Below are 19093 nucleotides of genomic sequence, written 5' to 3'. Positions count from 1 at the left end.
AACACTAAGTTCACTTCATGTCTCTCGTGACAGGGAGGAAACTTAGCATTCCTTGGAGACCTGAAGGGATGCAATGAGCTTAAGAATTTTCAAGAGCTTATCAATCAGTCGACCCTTGTTCATCCCTGAGCGGATGTGTGGTGGTATTGTGGTGGACCTTTACTGGGCACTCTGCTGAATAACTAGAGTGGCATTTGTGCTTTAGTTCATTTGGCTATCTCTCTCACTCTGGTATTTCATCAACCAGAGTGAGAAAAAATAAGACATCGTCAAGCGAGAGAAGCCCCTTATGGGTCTTTCAACTCTCACATCTATTTAGATGCAACTGGAGCCCCATAAATTTAAAGCTTGAAATCAAATAGCTACAGGATTTAAGTCAATATTTTAGTGGGTGACAGTTAATAAAAATATAGATTAGATAAACTACATCTATTACAACCAACAGCAACAAGCTTTTCATGAGTTTAAAAAAAAAAAAAAAAAAAACTCATGTTGACCCCAGCCCTGGGGCTACCTGCCCTGACAAAACCCTTTACACCCTATGTATCAGAAAGAAAAAAAAAATGCAGTTGGAGTTTTAACCCAGACTGTAGGGCCCTCGCCAAGGCCAGTGGCCTATCTCTCAAAACAACTAGATGGGGTTTCCAAAGGCTGGCCCCCATGTCTAAGGGCCCTGGCAGCAATGGCCCTGTTAGCACAAGAAGCAGATAAGCTAACTCTTGGGCAAAACCTAAACATAAAGTCCCCCCATGCTGTGGTGACTTTAATAAATACCAAAGGACATCATTAACTAACAAATGATAGACTAACTAGTTACCAATGTGTGCTCTGTGAAAATCCCCACATAACCATTGAAGTTTACAACACCCTAAACCCTGCCACCTTGCTCCTGGTATCAGAGAGCCCAGTTAACTATAACCGTGTAGAGGTATTGGACTCAGTTTATTCTAGTGGGCCCAACCAACCTCTGAGACCATCCTGAAACATCAGTAGACTGAGAGCTGTCCATGGATAGGAGCAGCTTCACCAACCCCTGCAAAGTGACTCCGAAGAAGACAACAAGCCCTGCTCCAGTCACACCCGGAAGCTGACTGGTCCATGCATGGCTGAAGCATGAGGAAATTCATTGTGAGACTCATTTTCCTTAAAATTTGTACTTGTACAGTAAGGACTTCCATTGACCTTCCTCAGACTGAGGGCTGTTCCCAGTGTATACATCAAGTCACTGAGATAGGACAAAAAGTCACTACGGTCCTATTATTTTACAGTTATTATAAGTGTACTGGAACTCTAAAAAAAAAATTATTTATATAACGTTATTCTATACAAGGTATATAGCCCAGGAAATGACCAACGTGATGTGTGTTATGACCCATCTGAGCCTCCCATGACCACAGTTTTTAAAATAAAATTAAGAACTGAAGACTAGTGAGGGCTCATAAACAATACGAGTAAAGTGTTAGCCAAAAAATAAATAAATAAGTAAGAAGAAGAAAGATAGTAAATAGCCCCCTGAGAGAATCACACAATATTATAGGCCTACTACTTAGCCACAAGATGGTGCGTAAGGATACCGGACCCCCATTTACATGATCAACCAAATCATACAGTTACAAGCTATCTTAGAAATAATCACTAATAGGACTGGCAGAGCCTTGACTATTCTGGCCTGGCAAGAAACTAAGATGAGAAATGCTATCTATCAAAATAGGTTGACTCTCAACTACTTGCTAGCAGCTAAGGAGAAGTCTGTGGAAAATTTAACCTTACTAATTGCTGCCTGCACATAGATGATCAGGGGCAAGTAATCAAACATATAGTTAAAGACATGATGAAACTGGCACATATGCCTGTACAAGTGTGGCACGGATTTGACCCTGAAGCCATGTTTAATAATGGTTCCCAGTGCTAGAAAGATTTAAAACTCTTATAATAAAAATTATAATAGAAATAGGAACCTGCTTGCTGATCCCTTATTTACTACCTGTACTCATTCAAATGGTAAAAGGTTTCATCGCTGCTCTAGTTCGCCAGAATGCTTCAGCACACATGTACTACATAAATCACTACTGATCTGTCATGAAAGAAGACATAGATAGTGAAGATGAAAGTGATAACTCCCACTAATAAAATGAGTGAGAGTCTCAAAGTGAGGGGAATAAAGGAGGTGACCACCCCTCATATTGTCTTATGCCCAATTTCTGCCTCCGAAGAAAGAAGAAGTAAAAACTAAAAGACGGAAATGAAATCCACAGGCAGACAGCCCGGCGCCACACCCTGGACCTGGTAGTTAAAGATCGACCCCGACCTAACCGGTTATATCATCTATAGATTCCAGACATTGTATGGAAAAGCACTGTGAAAATTCCTGTCCTGTTCTGTTCCGATCTGATTACCGGTACATGCAGCCCCCAATCACGTACCCATTGCTTGCTCAATCGATCACGACCCTCTCACACAGACCCCCTTAGAGTTGTGAGCCCTTAAAAGGGACAGGAATTGCTCACTCACAGAGCTTGGCTCTTGAGACAGGAGTCTTGCTAATGCTCCCAGCCGAATAAATGTCTTACTTCTTTAACTCGGTGTCTGAGGAGTTTTGTCTGCGGCTCATCCTGCTACACATTCTACAGCTTCCTTTTCACTCAGAAAATACCACCAGGGGACTGGAATGTTCTAGAATCTTTGTTTCTTACATTTAGCATTCCTTATTTTTTACTGGGTCTAGAATTTAAGCTCTCTAAGTTGAAAATACCCAAGCTGAATAAGTATGCATGTAAATACAATTTTGTTCAGTATTGATTTTAGAAAAGTTTTAAATGAAGCAATTGTTCTTTCCAAAGCTTCTTCATCAAGTAGAAAATGGCAACGTTGGTTCCTAAAAAATCTTGGAATTTTACATTAATCCACAGCTTGAAAGGCAAGTGGGAATGTTAAAGAAACATTCCAACCAATTTTGCACAGGTCAAGGAAAACCACGTTTTTTCAAACATCGTGTCTCTTGTTTATTTATAACATCAGATACGTGCAGGCTTCCGGTGTTGGTGGAACGCAGCTGACCTCGTAGAAACATTTCTGGCTGCTCATTTACATTTGAAGTTGTGAAAATTTTCCAGAGCAAATATCCCTAATTTCTGGTAACACAAGGTACATCATGTACAGCACAACTACTAGTTTAAAGCAGAGTCAAGCTAAAATACAGAATGGCTGTTCTCAGTCATAAGCACATTATCCCTACTGAATAAAATGAAAATGGTGGAGGCAGGGAATGTTTTGAAAGTAGGATAAGGGTTCCTCATGACTTTCCTTGTGAACAGGGGCCTCAGATCAGCCAGCAGTGGACATCAGAGAGATTCACGTTACCCCAGTGTGATAAATAATGAAGCACAATGCATAATTGTCACTAAGTTCTTAGAACCTTCTCAGACCCAAACTACCATGCAGAATGCATTACCTCAGGCTCCACAGGGTCACGAGGGAGATAACCAAGTGTCGGGACGAGTAAATAGACATAATTGTACCAAACTCCTGTAATTACAACAACCCTTTAGAAAAACTGGAATTCCATTTTGCTCAGCTGCTTTCCCTACTCTGTTGGAAAAAAAACAAATGGTCTTTGCAAACAGAAATCCTGAATGTGTAAATTAACTTCTAACTTTACAGTTCAACCACAGGCCTGGTCACAGAATTAACTTTTAAAATAAACACTTTGTCTTGTATTCTCACCTGAAAATGAAAAATGCTTAATAAAATTTAATGTTTAAAAAATAGAGGCAATGATACAAAAGATTCAATTATGTTGTTGCTATATAACTAATAGGAACTCTAGTGCCACAAGGCTTAAACGAAACTCAGTGCTTTTTAAGAAGCCATTTTTCAGTGCTTCTTAGGAAACTGTTTTCAAATTCTCCACTTCAAGACCAATGGATGTCTTTTTACAATACCAAACACTGAAGTAACTCTAAGTATCTCCCAAATTGTGGAAGGGCAACGAAAGTCAGTCCCTCATTACTCCTGACCATTTGTCCAACTTCAAGAACAATCTGGGACCTGAAAAAAATTGATGTTATTTCTCAAACAGCCTAATTTATTTTTAAGGAGCAGTACACAATTTTGCCTGTATATCAGAATAAAGTAGTTGACACAGCACCAACTCAGGAGGCAGAAGAGGTGAATATGATTTGATTCATCAATGATCAGCTGACTCTGTGACTAATGTCCTCAGCTAATTGCCTTATTTAAGAACATGCTGTTACATACCCCTTATCTCTAGCACATGCTCTCTTTGTTTCCTTCATAGCACTTAATAAAACTTATAATCATTTTTATTTTCATGTTTATTTACTCACTCTTCTACTCAAATATATATGAAGGCAGAAAACATGTCTTAGTATTCAACTTAGTATATCTTCCAATTCACAGTTGAAAAAAAAAATGAGCTCAAAGATTCATGCATTCATTTGTCCATTCAACAGACACTTACTAAATTTTTATTTTATGTAAGCACTAGGTCCTAGAAAAGAGAATCTACTTCACAATATTTTTAAATATTGAATGAGATCATACACTTATTTTATGAAGTAAACATATAATTAAAGTGAACTGTTATTATTTATTGTTAATACATTGTTATATTATTTACCTAACATAAAAGCCTTCTAATTCCAGAGAAAATAGCGTCTTTCCCTACAACCAAGGGACAAATATTCTGAATGCTGCCTAAGATAACAGAGTTGTCAAACATAAGTTTCTAACCTATGAACTAACCTTCACATTAAAAAAAAAATTTCATTATAGTATGTAAATATATGGGAGAAAATTCTATTTATATTTTATGATTTTCATTGATGAAAAATTTATTTCATATGATGTAATATTACTTATAAGGAAATATTTTGTCTGAGTTCAGTCATAATTCTTCATGAACTTAAGGAATAAACTTGAACTGTTCATGGCACACAGTCTTTTCGTTTCACATTTATATGAACAATGCATTTGGATGCCTTTGTTGTTGGAGAATCTCAAGGAAAAGACCCAAGTAAAGCTGTGAAGAAGCATAAGAGGCAAGGCAGAGAAGGGGGATGCCTTAAGGCATAGCAGTCCACTTAAAGGAAGACATGGTTCAGACTGCAGTATCAAATAAACATCTACATAGCTCTTAGGAGGAGTAAATATCAAGGCATAATGGAAACCTGAGTGAGGACAGCAAAACAAAGTGAGTCAACTGATAATACTAAAAAACTAGCCTTTTAGAAGATGATTTAAAATACACATTTTAAAAAAAGAACATGAGCCATTATATTGGAACATAATTCTCTACCAAGGTAGATTGCACTATTGAAATAGACGCATCAGTTAAGAGTGAGTTACCTTTCAAGAAACAGAGAACTCAATTTGCAGTGGCTTAGCAATAAGGAAATACTATTGAGACAAGAAGTCTAGTGGTAATTAACTGTAGACAATAATGTAGTTGCTCGAAATACCCAGGCTGCTATCTGTGTGATTCTCTTGGCCTTTTATTCACTATTATAAGACAAATACTTCTTTGGGAAATTCAGGGTTTAAAGAAAGAAGTATGATGGTGCTAGAGAAAGTTCACCGTAGGGTTTGGCTCACATCTCATTGGCCAACATTGAGTCATGTGGCACTCCTGACTGCAAAAGATGTTTATTTAGCCTCTATAGAAGAGATTAAAAAAGACAAAAATAGGTTGGGATGCAGGGTTGAACAAATCAACCTACAGTATCTTCCACATTTCTTTTTTCTCTTAGCATATGTATGTTTGCTTGTGTGTCAAACTCCAAAATTATACTAAGAGATCATAAAAAAGGAAATATTATTCTTCGGTCTTCTCTTAATTATTAATTAAGACTTTAGCAAATGTCATGATGATTGATTTCCACTTAGGTTGCTTTGTATTTTATAATGTTAAAACTTTCAGTACTTCCTTGGAAAAAATTAAACTAGGATTTTTAAGCCATGGTTTTTAGTGAATGGGTTATTTAGAGGATTTCCTAAGAGTTTTGACTAATAAGACATGTCAGCCAAAAAAAATCTTTGCTGTCCCTTTAGGGATTCAAACTATTTAGTGTTACATAACACGACTCCAATACATTTGTAGCTGACTGCTAATAAACTGCACAAATGTCATCATTTCAGCTAGATATTCTCAGAAGAAATCATAAATATGAGATTAAAAAAAAATTTTACTTCTGCAAAAACCCCAGCCAGATCTATGCTTATCTATGTTGAAAGACTAATTGCACAAAAGAAGTTCCAAATTTTATTTTTAGGAGACGTGAAAAAGCATCCAAAAGGACATCCATGGGATATTTCTCCCATGTTTTTATTTAAAATTGGTATTTCATTGCTTAAGAGTTTAATTATTTTGTGCATTCTGAACAACATTTTGAGAAATGCGTGTAAGAATTAATTGTATTTTGTCATTAAGGTCTAATTCTGATCAATTCGATTTCATTCAACAGACACATTTATTTAGGATTTACTGTGTGTTAAAAACTACTGTAGACAGAGAGTAGGAGGGAATACAAAGTAGTAGTCTGGGAGGAAGACATGCGTTTGATGTTAGGACAGTATAGTTAGTGCCACATATAAGAAGAAATAGAATGCTTTTGTAGGGGCACAGGTAAGGAGCACAACTTCAACACCACCCAAATGAATAAGCCGAGGAATTCCTGTGGAAAAGTGTATGCCCCTTGCTTCTCGAAGGGTGGATTATTACTGAGCCTTAGAAAGATAACTCTAATTGGGACTGGGTACTGTGGCTCACCCTGAAATCCCAGCACTTTGAGAGGCCAAGGCATGAGGCAGCACTTGAGCCCATGAATTCAAGACCAGCCTGGGGAACATAGCAAGAATCTCTCTCTTCAAAAAATAAAAGTAAAAATTAGCTGGGCATGGTGACACACAACTGTAGTATTAGCTACCTGGGGGGCTGAGGTGGGAGGATTGCTTGAGGCCAAAAGGCTGAGGCTGCAGTGAGCCGTGATCACAACAGTGCACTCCAGCCTGGGTGACAGAGCCAGACTCTGCCTTTAAAAAAAATAAAATATATAAATAAGGCAATAAAATAAAAATTATAATTAAGAAAGCCCCTTACTTTCTCTACTATAGGCTGCCTTACTTACATTTTAAGAACCCCTTTTCAATATCTAGAGCTTCCTATTTCCCCCTCTAGCATTTTCTTTACTTGTGTACTGATTTCAGGCACAGTATTTCCAACACATGCAATCAATAATCTGACCATTCCTTATTGCTCTTGCATTTTACAAAAGGATCTGAAGAAACATAAGATGTTTGGGTAGGAAAATTTTAATTCCTCTTTGTTCTTCTGATTGTTACTTAAGTTTCTGGAACCTCCAAGACAAATTGAAATTATCAGAGAATCACAGAGTTTTGAACAATAACAGAATTACATTTATTAATCCTCCATCCCATTCCTCAATAATTCCCATGTCTTTCTGCTCTCCACACTTTACTGTTTTCTCTTCTTGTTCTAAGATTTGATCACTCTGCCTATACCAAAATGGCAGAATTCTTGGGCATTTCTTAACCTTCTCAAGTAATAATTGATTCAAATGAAGCATGAAAAGAGGTTTTTTTTTTTAATCTAATGTTCACACTTATCCCTAATACTTACCTCTCACAAAATCTAACATCGAAATTTTCTTGACTCTTAATACGTTGCACAGCTACAGCTAATAGTGGAGTAAGAATGAGAAGTAGGCAATGATTTGCGTTTGTGTAATACTGAGTGGTCTATTGATAACTCAATGAGGACTTTAAACATATATATGTATATGCAAACCTTTCTGGGAATGTGGATATGTGCATTTCTAGGAGAGGTTCATAGCTTTTACCAGATTATCAGAAGAGGGCTAAGACAAGAGGAAAGAAATGATAAGAATATTTGACCAGTGTAAATGATGCTTATATAACTAATGGTACTTACTTATGTATATGGTAATGATTTGGATCCATCTCTCAAGTGCTCCTTTTTCTCTTAATGCTTATTTTTTCCTCACAAATGTTAGTCCTTTCTCTTCTACTATTCATGAGAGCAAATGCAGGAGCCAAAAATTTAGGAAATCCTCAGGCAGAGAGTATTAGCAAATCCGCTGACTTTCAAATAATGATGAAGGATTGCAGAAAAGATATTTGAGTATAGGAGAAACCATAATATTAATGTTCTATTTTAATCTTCTGTAATCTCTCAATAATTCAAGTACACTTATGAGAGATCATTCACTCCTCCTTGTCATTTCCACAATCCCTTCTCTCCCAACAACACCACCATGCCATTGTGGATACCTTGCTTCCATTGCAGGCAACAGATGACTGTCTTGTAAATACACATTCCATACCACATTCCACTCAAGGTGCTCAGATCAGATAGAATGAAGTAAGAAGATGGTGGTATCTTAGTAAACACACTTGAACATAAGTCTTCACATTTCCATGAATTTCTTCCTTAACAGCAGTCACCTGAGGCTGAGTCATTCCTCAAAATGTAAGCAGAACATCTTCAGATCTTGTTTAGTCTCATTAAAAAAAAGCAAAGGTTCTCAATGTTGGCTGCACCTTAAAATAACCTGGGAAGATTTAAAAATTACTGATGCCAATATTACACCCTGAAGATTCTGCTTTAATTGTACTAAAGCCATGGTTCTTATTCTGGGCTATCCATCAGAATCACCTGTGGGTGTTTTTAATGATCTACATGCCTGTTCTCTATCTCCAGATAGCTGAATATGAATCTCTGACATATGAACTCCCTATACAATTACAGTTTCCAAAACTTTGCAAGTGATTCTAATATATAGTAATGGGTTGAGTCTCAGTACTCCACATTCACCCTTCCTCATTGGTCCAAAATAGGAAGCCCAGCTCTAGTCAATGGAATAACTTCCAAATGGTATTTAGTTTTTTGCAAAAAAAAAAAATTATCTCTCAACATTTTAAAAAGAATTTGTCACAGACCCCAACATAGAGCAAAACCAAAAAAGTGGCCTTGAAGTAAATCAGTTTATAATCCTTTTATGTGATTTCTTTTGAGTGGCCAACATTTTACTGGCTGCAAATAGATATTCCTAATCACTATGCCCCGGTCCGAAGTTTTCAAAATTACCCAAAGTTGTGGATGCTATTAAATGTACATGGTTTCCTTCACAAAATATATAACAGGATACGAGTGGACAACAACAAAACCACATGAAAGTGTACATGCAGGCAGTTCATCCAGGATTACTCACTAGTAAATAAAAATAAAAGCTAATATTGTTCAACAATTATTACCTGTTTAAAGTTTTCTGACAACCTTATAAGCATTATAAAATTTAATTCTCATGACTGCCTTCTAGGGTAGATATTATTGTTATTCTCAAATGACAGACTGGCAAAGCAAAAATTAGGAAGCTTAAATGATGCTTCTGCTTATCAGCTTCATAGAATTGTGATGCCTAAGTAAAATTTCAAATTACTATGTCATAGTGACTTTCATGATAAAATAAAAGTAGTCAAAATTATGACCTTTATGCCTGTAAATACCAAGATTTGCCTGCTTGCATTCTAATGAATATATTAAATGAAAGTCTGTTAACGCTATCACATAAATGCATTGCCTTCCAAGCCTAAAACCCCATGGTGTGAACTTTCCCTCCCAAAATATATTAACTTTTTTGGTTCTGTTACTGCAGCTGGTGGATAATACTTAAAATTGAGTTCTAAGAAACAGAGAGTGACTCAAAATTTCTACAGAACAGTAGATTCATGTTTAAACAAATACACACAAATTTATTCTGCAGTGACAAAATATACTGTTCAATGCTTTATCAATATTATATTATTACAACTGAATCCATATGGACCAGAAAAAGATTATTCACACAAATCACAAAGATACTGTGGTAGGTAGAATAATGGGCTCCCCCAAAATGCCCATGTCCTAGTCCCCAGTCCCTATGAATACGTTTTCTTACATGGCTAAAGGGACTTTATAAAGACCTTTAGAAGGCAGATTATACTGAATTATCTGGATAGGCCTCATCTAATTACGAAGTCCTTAAGAGTAGAAGAAGATAGGCAGAAGGCAATGTCATAGTGATGTGGCTTGGAAAGGATTCAACCCACCTCTGTAGATTTCAAAGACAGAGAAAGAGGTCATGAGCCAAGAAATGTGGGTGGCCTCTAGAAGCTGCTAAAGGCAAGCAACTAATTTTTTCTTATAGCCTCTAGAAAGGAACACCCTTGATTTTAGCACAATAAGACCTGTGTCAGAGTTCTGACCTACTGTACAACAATAAATTTGTGCTATTTTTAGCCACTAAATTAGTGGTAATTTGTTACAGCAGTAAAAAAAGCTAATACAAGGCAAGGATGCACACTTTTGCCACTTGTGTTCAACGAAGTATTGGAACTCCAAATTAGGCAAGAAAAAGCATCCAGATTGGAAAGGAAGAAGTACAATTATCCATGTTTGGGGATGACATGATCTTGTATGTACAAAGCTCCAGAGAATCTACAAAAAAGTGATGGGATGCATAAATAATTTTAGTACATTTGCAAGATACTACATTAACATAAAAAATCAGTTCAGTTTTTGTGCGTTAACAATGACACATCTGAAAATGAAACTCAGAAAACAATCCCATTTACAATAACATAAAAAAATAGGAATAAATCTAACCAAGGAGGTGAAGAACATATTCACTGACAAGCGTAAGACACTGATAAAAGAAGTTAAAGCACACGCAAATAAATGGAAAGACATCTCAGATTTATAGATGAGAAGAATTAATATTGTTAAAATGTGCACACTATGCAAAGTAATCTTCAGATTCAATCCAATCTTTGTCAAAATCCCAATGGTATTCTTTACAGAAATAGAAAAAAAATCTTGAAATTCATTTCAAGTCACAAAAGACCCCAAATAGAAAAAACAATCTGAAGAAGAAGAAAACAAAGCTGGAGATATCACACTCTTGATTTTAAAATATATTTAAAAAACTACTGTGTTTAAAACAGTATGGTACTGGCATAAAAACGGATAAATAAATAGATAGATAGATAGATAGATAGATAGATAGATAGATAGATCATTAGGGAAATTCAAATTAGGGAAATGCAAATCAAAACCACAATGAGATATCATCATATACCTGCTAAAATGGTTATTATCAAACAACAAATAAATAAAAGATAACCAATGTTAGAAAGAAGGTGGAGAAATTGGAATTTCTGTACACTGTAGGTGGGAATGTAAAATGGTTCAGTTGCTGTAGAAAACAGTATGGAGGTGTCTCAAAACGTTAACAATAGAACTGCCATATGATTCAGCAATTTCACTTCTGAGTATCTATCCAAAAGAACTGAAATCAAGATTTTGGGGAGATAGCTACATTTTTATGTTCATGGCAGCATTATTTACAATAGCGAAGATATGGAAACAACACAAACGTCCATTACAAATGAAGGATACAGAAATTTGCTATACACCTAAAATAGAACCTTAAAAAAAGAAAATCCTGGCTGGGCATGCTGGTTCACACTTGCAATCCCAGCACTTTGGGAAGCCTAGGCAGGTGGATTACCTGAGGTCAGGAGTTGGAGACAATCCTGGCCAAAATGGTGAAAACCCCCTCTACTAAAAATACAAAAATTAGCCACACGTCTTGGCACCCGACTGTAGTCCCAGTTACAGGTTGAGGCAGGAGAATCGCTTGAACCCAGGAGGTGAAGGTTGCAGTGGGCCGAGATTGTGCCAGTACACTCCAGCCTGGGTGACAGAGTGAGACTCCATCTCAAAAATAAATAAATAAATAAATAAATAAATAAATAAATAAATATTTAAAGAAGAAAATTCTGCCTTTTGTGACAACTTGGATGAATCTGGAAGACATTATCCCAAGTGAGATAAGTCGATCACAAAGGACAAATATTGCATGATTTTTCTTACACATAAGATGCTTCTAAAATAGCCAGTGGTGTAGAAGTAGACAATAGAATGGTATTACCAGAGGATGGTAGAAGGAGCATATAAGGAGTTTTTATAAATCTTGTATAAATTTACAGATACAGGAAATAAATAAGTTTCAGAGATCTTCTGTAAAACATAGTACCTATGACTAACAAAAGGTCTTATGTTCTTAAAAATTTTTAAGAAAGTAGAGCTCATGTTAAATGTCAACACAAGTAACAAAATAAAAAAGGGATACAATATTGGAATTGCAAACTATAAATCAAAAGAAGGGGGAAGTAGATAAGGATATAGATAGGGCAACATTGCCTGCAGGTTGGAGTTGAGTGATTGGGGTTCATTATAATGTTGTATCTGTTTTTGTGTATGCATAAAATTCTCCAAAAAGTGAAGTTTTGAAAAATACTGTAGGTTAGAAAGACTGACCATATATTTTTTACTTGATGACAAATTTAAAGGACAGTTGGAAACAACTAATTTTTCCCTATGAATTGATACTTCTATCTGTCCTCTCCATTTTATTTTCCCTGTCACAGCCATCAGGGTTAAGATATTCATTATATGGTCCCTGGATTCCTGCAATCAACTGCTACCTAATGCCCTTTACTTCATTCAACATCTCCCCAAATCCTTCTCTCTGCCACAGTCACTATAACCTTTATTATTCCATTCAAACACACATATAGTATTCAAGGGCATTCTGTATGCAAATTGATTTGCTCTACTTTTAAGATTTTCCATCCTTTAGTCCAGACTATTTATTTCACTCCCCTCTAACCCAACAGATAGTAGAAAGCCCAATCTCTTTATTCTTCTAAAAAATGCCATGCTCATTCTGGTTGTAGATGGCTAATCCTTCTCTCTTCACGCATTCCAATTCTACCAGTCCTTTAAGACTGATTCATTTCCCTGAATGATTGTTTTATTTTTAGATTTAAAATAAATGGAAAATAAAGTATATTTTTATAAATACATATATATTTTAATCTTTAAAAATACAAATACAGTATACATATGTAATATATCTCTTCCACCTTAGGAACTCCATAGTATTTATTTAATTGGACCAACTTAATAATGTCCGTTACTCAGGAACTGGTCATTTGAATATTCATAATGAAAGGACAGCTCTTTGTTGTCTCAAAACTAGTTTTTGGCATTAAATCTAAACCAAGTTTGTTAAATACTACCATTCTGAGGTGTTGTTTGGGATAGTGGTTTAATTTTTGGTTGTTTCAAGGCATTTCTAAGGATATACAACTAAAACATAAAGACATTGGAAAATACAAGATGTTGTTCCTCTTTCTCTCACAGTTTGGAATCCAGTGTCTTGAGATGCATTTGCCTACTGCAGACTAAGGCTGCCTAGAAAGTGATGAGCTGGCTCCCTCAGCATTTACTCTGCAGTCATTGTCCCTTGTACAATGCTTTACATAAAGCCCTGCTTGTGCTAACCTCAGAGGAATGCAGTTTGCCTGGGGTCAAGGCCTCCACAGCACATCCATGAAAATCAGCAATGTGATGAGGTATACAATATCAATCTACAGAGCAATACAAGGGCCTCTTGATAAGATAAACAACATCTTAGGTTCAGGGCATCATGAGGTTCCAGGTAAAATTGATTTCTACTTAAAAACATATTCACATTATCTAATAGAAGGTCTCTGTTCCCATTAAATTTTTTCTTCACCCACGGTATTTTTACTTTAAAAACACTAAATATTGTAGTACTTCAATTTTTCTTGGGTTAAATTAGCTTTTTGTATATATGTCAGAGGCATTCAAACCAGAGTGACTCCATTTTGAATGAGGGCTTGGAAAATGAGGCTGGGACTTGCTGAGCTGCATTCTTAGAAAGTTAGGCATTCCTAGCCTCCAGATGTTTACAGTTAAGGGAACAAATTAATAATGTTTATTAAACAGACTCAGACTTGGGAGTGTCCACATATCCCAATATCTGGGGAACAAAAGCATTCCTAATTTTGCTTTAAAGATAATAATACTGGTTTTTTGCAAAATATAGTAATGAAGAAACTTAATCCTTTTTCACAAACCCTTGTAGCAGAGCACATCTCCCCCATATATACAAGCACTGTAGCCAGGGTGGATGCGTTCCTTCTCTTACTTTCGGGAACGTCCTAGTCTTGTCTATGGAGTAGCTGTTTTTTCATCACTTTACTTTCTTAATAAACTTGCTTTTACTTTGCACTGCAGACTCACCCTGAATTCTTTCTTGCATGAGATCCAAGAACCCTCTCTTGGGGTCTGGATCGGCACCCCTTCCCTGAAACATTTCTGGTGACTTTGGGTAAGTGGGGTTGTCCGGTAACATATTTCTGGCAAACCACCCAATGGATGACACTGAAGAAACCCCCAACCCAAAGGAAATAGACTGCAGTACTGATTGGACGACTTTGGGTAAGTGGGGTGCATACTTGAGTAAAGAATAGGATTGGGCTAGAGGCCCAATTTAGGGGAGTTAGAGTCTCTCCTAAAGACTAAGAGGGTTAAAGGCTCCTCTCAATAAAAGGCACAGACACTTGACCAACCTTGGGTTAGAGGCCCAACTTGAGAGAGTTAGAATCACTTCTACGATTTAGAGGATTAGAAGCCCCTCTCAGTAAAGTCCCTCTTGGCTAAGAACGGGTTTGGCACCGCAGGCTATGCTGTTTATATTCATCAGCCTTGTTCTCTTTGCTGCACTAATCAATTTCTTGGTTGCTGTCTCTGTTTCACTGTCATTTTCAGGAGAATTTATTTAACTGTATTTGAACTTATTCTTCTCCTGTGTCCCTCCCAATTTCTGTCCATTTGTTTGTGAAACATTGGGAACAAAAAGCATCGAAGGCTCCATCTCTAAAATTGCTGATTGAGATTTGATATTTAACAGCTACAGGCAATAAGATTAGATAGATGTGGTTATGTTTTATTGTTACTATGCTGACTAGGTGTGATTGAGAAGCACTAGGATAGTAATCAGGGGATTTTTCTCCTTGATGTTTTGTTTCATTTTGCAAACTGAAAAAAATAAAAAAATAAAAAGAACACTTATTTCCTTCTTGGATTCAGGCAAACTGGCTTTGCTTATCCAATCCACCCTACCGCTATTGCCCAGAACCTGCTTGCTCTGGTCATTCCCATCTAAATCCTTTCATTTCCCTTGCCTTATTAAACATTTTTGTCAAAGTCCACGTTGTGGTTTATCTAAGATTCATGGCTCAGCTCACCTATATTATTTGGATAATGTGAATAAGAGAATTCGATTTTTGACTGGGATCCCCTCATTAATGTAGCTGGCCTTAAAAACCTCTCATCCTTTTTAGTGGAACTTGGGCAGCGACAATACAATCACACAGGTTTGGAACTTTTCTTTCAACATCACCTGCCTCATTCATGGGAACTGCGGCATCATTTCCAAAGAACTCACCGCTAGGATGTATTCTTGAACACTGGGACCAGTTTAAACTGAATAGACCTAAGATGAGAAAACAGGTGTTTCTATGTAATACTGTTTGATCTCGGTATTATTTGTAAAAACAAGAGAAATGGCCTCCTACTGGGACTACGGTCTTTAATATTGTACTTCAACTTGATTTGTTTTGTAAGCTGGAAAGAAAATGGGATGAAATACCATATGTTCAAGCATTTTTGCTGCTCAGTCAGGATAAAACCCTGCAGCAGGTGTGTGCATGTTTGATGAGGGGAAAAGAAGAAAAAGAGCTAGACATACTAGGTGATTCTTTAATGCAACCCCCTCCCGCCCCCTTTCAGGGGGCATTTTTTGGGTAGAGCAGAAGCTCCTTCTGTCAGCTCTGAAGGTTCAGATGTGTTGGTCCTTTCTCCCTCCAGCCCACCTGAACATTCTACTGGAAACCCTTTGTCCCCTCCTCTTTACCCATCTAGTCCCACACTATACCCACCACTCCCTGAGGAACTCAGCCCAGGAAGTACTACTTGTAGTGGAGCCTCCTATGAACCTCCAAAGGGAAACTTTTGTCCACTTAGAGAGGTGACAAATGGGGAAGAAGTCACTGTGAGAGTACATGTTCCCTTTTCTATGTCTGATTTGGCCGTATACAAAAAGGAGTTTGGTCATTTCTCTGGAGACCCAGGAAAATTCATAGATAAGTTTGAGGAATTAACTCTGACCTATAGTTTAACTTGGCAGGGTCAGCATGTTTTGTTGTCTCTGCATTGTACAGTGGAAGAGAAACAACACATTTTGGGGGCAGCTAGGACCCATGCAGATGAGGTATTGGCTTGCAACCCAAACCATGATATATATCACACAGGAAGTATAGCAATTCCAGATCAAGATCCAGGGTAGAACTATCAAAGGGACAGTGAGGACTTGGGGAGGAGAGATTATATGGTCACTCTTTGGTTGGAAGGGCTGAGAAATGTATGAAAAAGCCTGTTAACTATGGAAGGTTAAGGAAGTTTCTCAGGGCAAAGATGAAAATCTAGTTTTGTTTCAAGGGCATTTAGTTGAGGCCATCAGGAAATATACTAACACTGATCCTGCCTCAAGGGAAGAGCAAACCCTTTTGGGAGTACATTTTATAACTCAGTCTGCCCCAATATCCACAGAAACTACAAAAAGAAGCTATGAGTCCTCAAACTCCTATGGAACAGCTTTTAGATAAGGCATTTTTAGTTTTTCGTAACAGGGACAAGGCAGGAGAAGCAGAAAGAGCAAGAAGGACCTCCCACAAGGTGCAGCTCTTGGCTGCAGCCTTAAGCTCGCCTCCCACATAGGGTTGCCCTCCTGGCTCTTGGACTGAACAAAGGAAGCTGAAAGGTAGGAAGCGTAACACTGGGCATCTGAGTCAGCGTCCCTTGGGCATAAATCACTGTGCACACTGTAAGAAAATTGGGAGAGTGATCACCTAGTTTTCCAAAGGGAGCCACTGGCACCTGAACCAATGATGGCTGAAATAGCTAGACAAGTCCAAGAGTGATGAGGCCGGAGACCTTCCACCACAGCTCCCATTGGACAACTAATCACGTCTCTGGAGGAGCCTTGGGTAATTCTTGCTGTGGCAGGTAAGAATATTAACCTCCTTCTGGGTTGCCTGCTCTGTTTTTGACCCATTAAAATGGGTCTCTGCCACCCCAAAATTGTATGATCAAGGGGATAGATTGACAAGCCCTTAGATGCCCTTTTACCTATCCTCTAAGCTACTCTTCAGGGACTTTGATTTTCTCCTAATTGCCCCACCTCCTTGTTGGGAAGAGATTTGTTGATTAAGCTGCAAGAGGCTCTATATTATTGTGGCAGTTGTACAGTAGTGTTAAATCAAGTTTAACCTCAAGCTGCTTTCTTACATATTTTAAGTTCTGCCTAAAGGTTTCTCTGTACATTGTGAACTATAACAAGTGGAAGTGTAAACAGACTATAGCCTACACTTGTGCTAATTCAGCAAGTTTTGGCTAATCAAATATAGCCAACTATTTGAATTATGTTCAAATAAGGCAAATACCAAACTGTAACCAATCTAGCTGTTTCTGTACTTTGCTTTCCTTTTTCTGTCCGTAAATCTTCTTCCATCATGTCGCTATGCTGGGGTCTCTGAGGATACTCTGGCTTGGGAGGCTGCCTGATTTGCAAATTGTTTATTACTCAATTAAACTCTTTTAAATTTAATTTAGCTAAAGTTTTTTTTTAACCTATGAAAAGTTTCTCTTTTACCTCTGTAAAAGACGAGTGCCTAAATGAATTTTAAAAAGACCCAATGATACGTTGCCTACAAGAAACACACTTCACCTATAAAATGCACACAGACTGAAAGTAAAAAGATGGAAAAAGATATTCCATGCCAATGGAAACCAAAAAAAGAGCAAGAATAGCTATACTTATAAAAGTCAACATGGATTCCAAAACAAAAACTATAAGAAGAGACAAAGAAGGCCATTATACAATGACAAAGGTGTCAATTTTGCAAGAGGGTAAAATGATTACCAGTAGCCATAGGAATAGTAAATAGTGACAATTCTAAGGACAATAGAGAAGGAAATGCCAGCAGACAATATCACAGGAATCCACTGAGGAACTGGCACTGAAACGTGGCCTTCCTTCTACCACTCAAACAAAATGTTTCTGGCAAGCATATTACCTCTATATTACCAGGTAAAATGGAAAATGTTTCTTTCCCTAGCCTACAGTAACTCTCATTTACCATTGTAGACAGTTTCTCCCTAGTTTATGTGGTACCATTCGGTCCTGATATCTCATATCTGGCAACTCCTCCATTCTGTCTTTTGTAGGCTTCCATTCCTCTGTTAGTTCCCTTTTTTCAAATATTCCCTGGAATATAAAATCCATAAGCTTATTTTAAGAGATTCATATGATTTGTTCTGGCTTGATACTTATCTCCCTTAACTCATCTTTATCATTACTGGGAGGGTGAATATTATAAAATGAAATTGGATCCAAATCTGTGTACATATTGAGAATAGTTATCTTCAATTTCCATGTACTATTTAAATTTCTGAGATCAGCACATTTTGTGCTCTGAACCCCACTCTCTGTTTGTCTCTTTTACTTCTGCCCTCTCTTTAGTCACTGACTGCAATTTCTGTGCTCTGTTCTTTCCCTGGGAACATAATTTTTCCATTTCTAGTCCTTTTTTTTTTTTTTTTTTTTGAACATTTTTCTTCTAACTGCTAACTTCCTCCTTCAAAATTTGGTCCAACAGGTATAGATTATTCATCAAATGGTTTTCAGTGGGAGTGGAGGTAGATTATTATTAGGGCTGAAAATTAAGTTACATATTCTTTTCTTTAGCATCACTAAAATCAATCCCAGATGCAATGGAAAAATGTATTAAAAATTTAATATAAGAGAAAATTAGATAATTTTAGTTTCTTAGTGAATGGTTACATTTTTGGATGAGTTGCTTAAGTGTAAAATTAATGTTTAAATTTTAAAAAGAAAATACTGAAAGATTTAATTCAGTAATAGTTCAGACTTCAGTAGTTGAAACAAAAACAAAATTAAAAGGGTGAATGACGAATTACAGGTATATATAAAACAGACCCTCTCTTGCTATTCACAATATATACGTAACTCTTGTAAATTAATAAAAAAAAGCACTATTA

The 19093-nt window shown here is 37.0% G+C and overlaps 1 protein-coding gene across 3 annotated transcripts in view; it reads right to left on the bottom strand.

Moving 5' to 3' along the window:
• Positions 1-19093, bottom strand: part of LOC102133231 (uncharacterized) — a 360266-nt gene that overhangs the window by 315199 nt on the left and 25974 nt on the right. The window lies entirely within an intron of this gene.

This window comes from Macaca fascicularis, chromosome 17, assembly GCF_037993035.2.
Source record: "Macaca fascicularis isolate 582-1 chromosome 17, T2T-MFA8v1.1".
NCBI lineage: Eukaryota > Metazoa > Chordata > Mammalia > Primates > Cercopithecidae > Macaca > Macaca fascicularis.
Note: the sequence above shows the minus strand (reverse complement) of the source record. Positions and strands in the feature narration are given on the sequence as shown.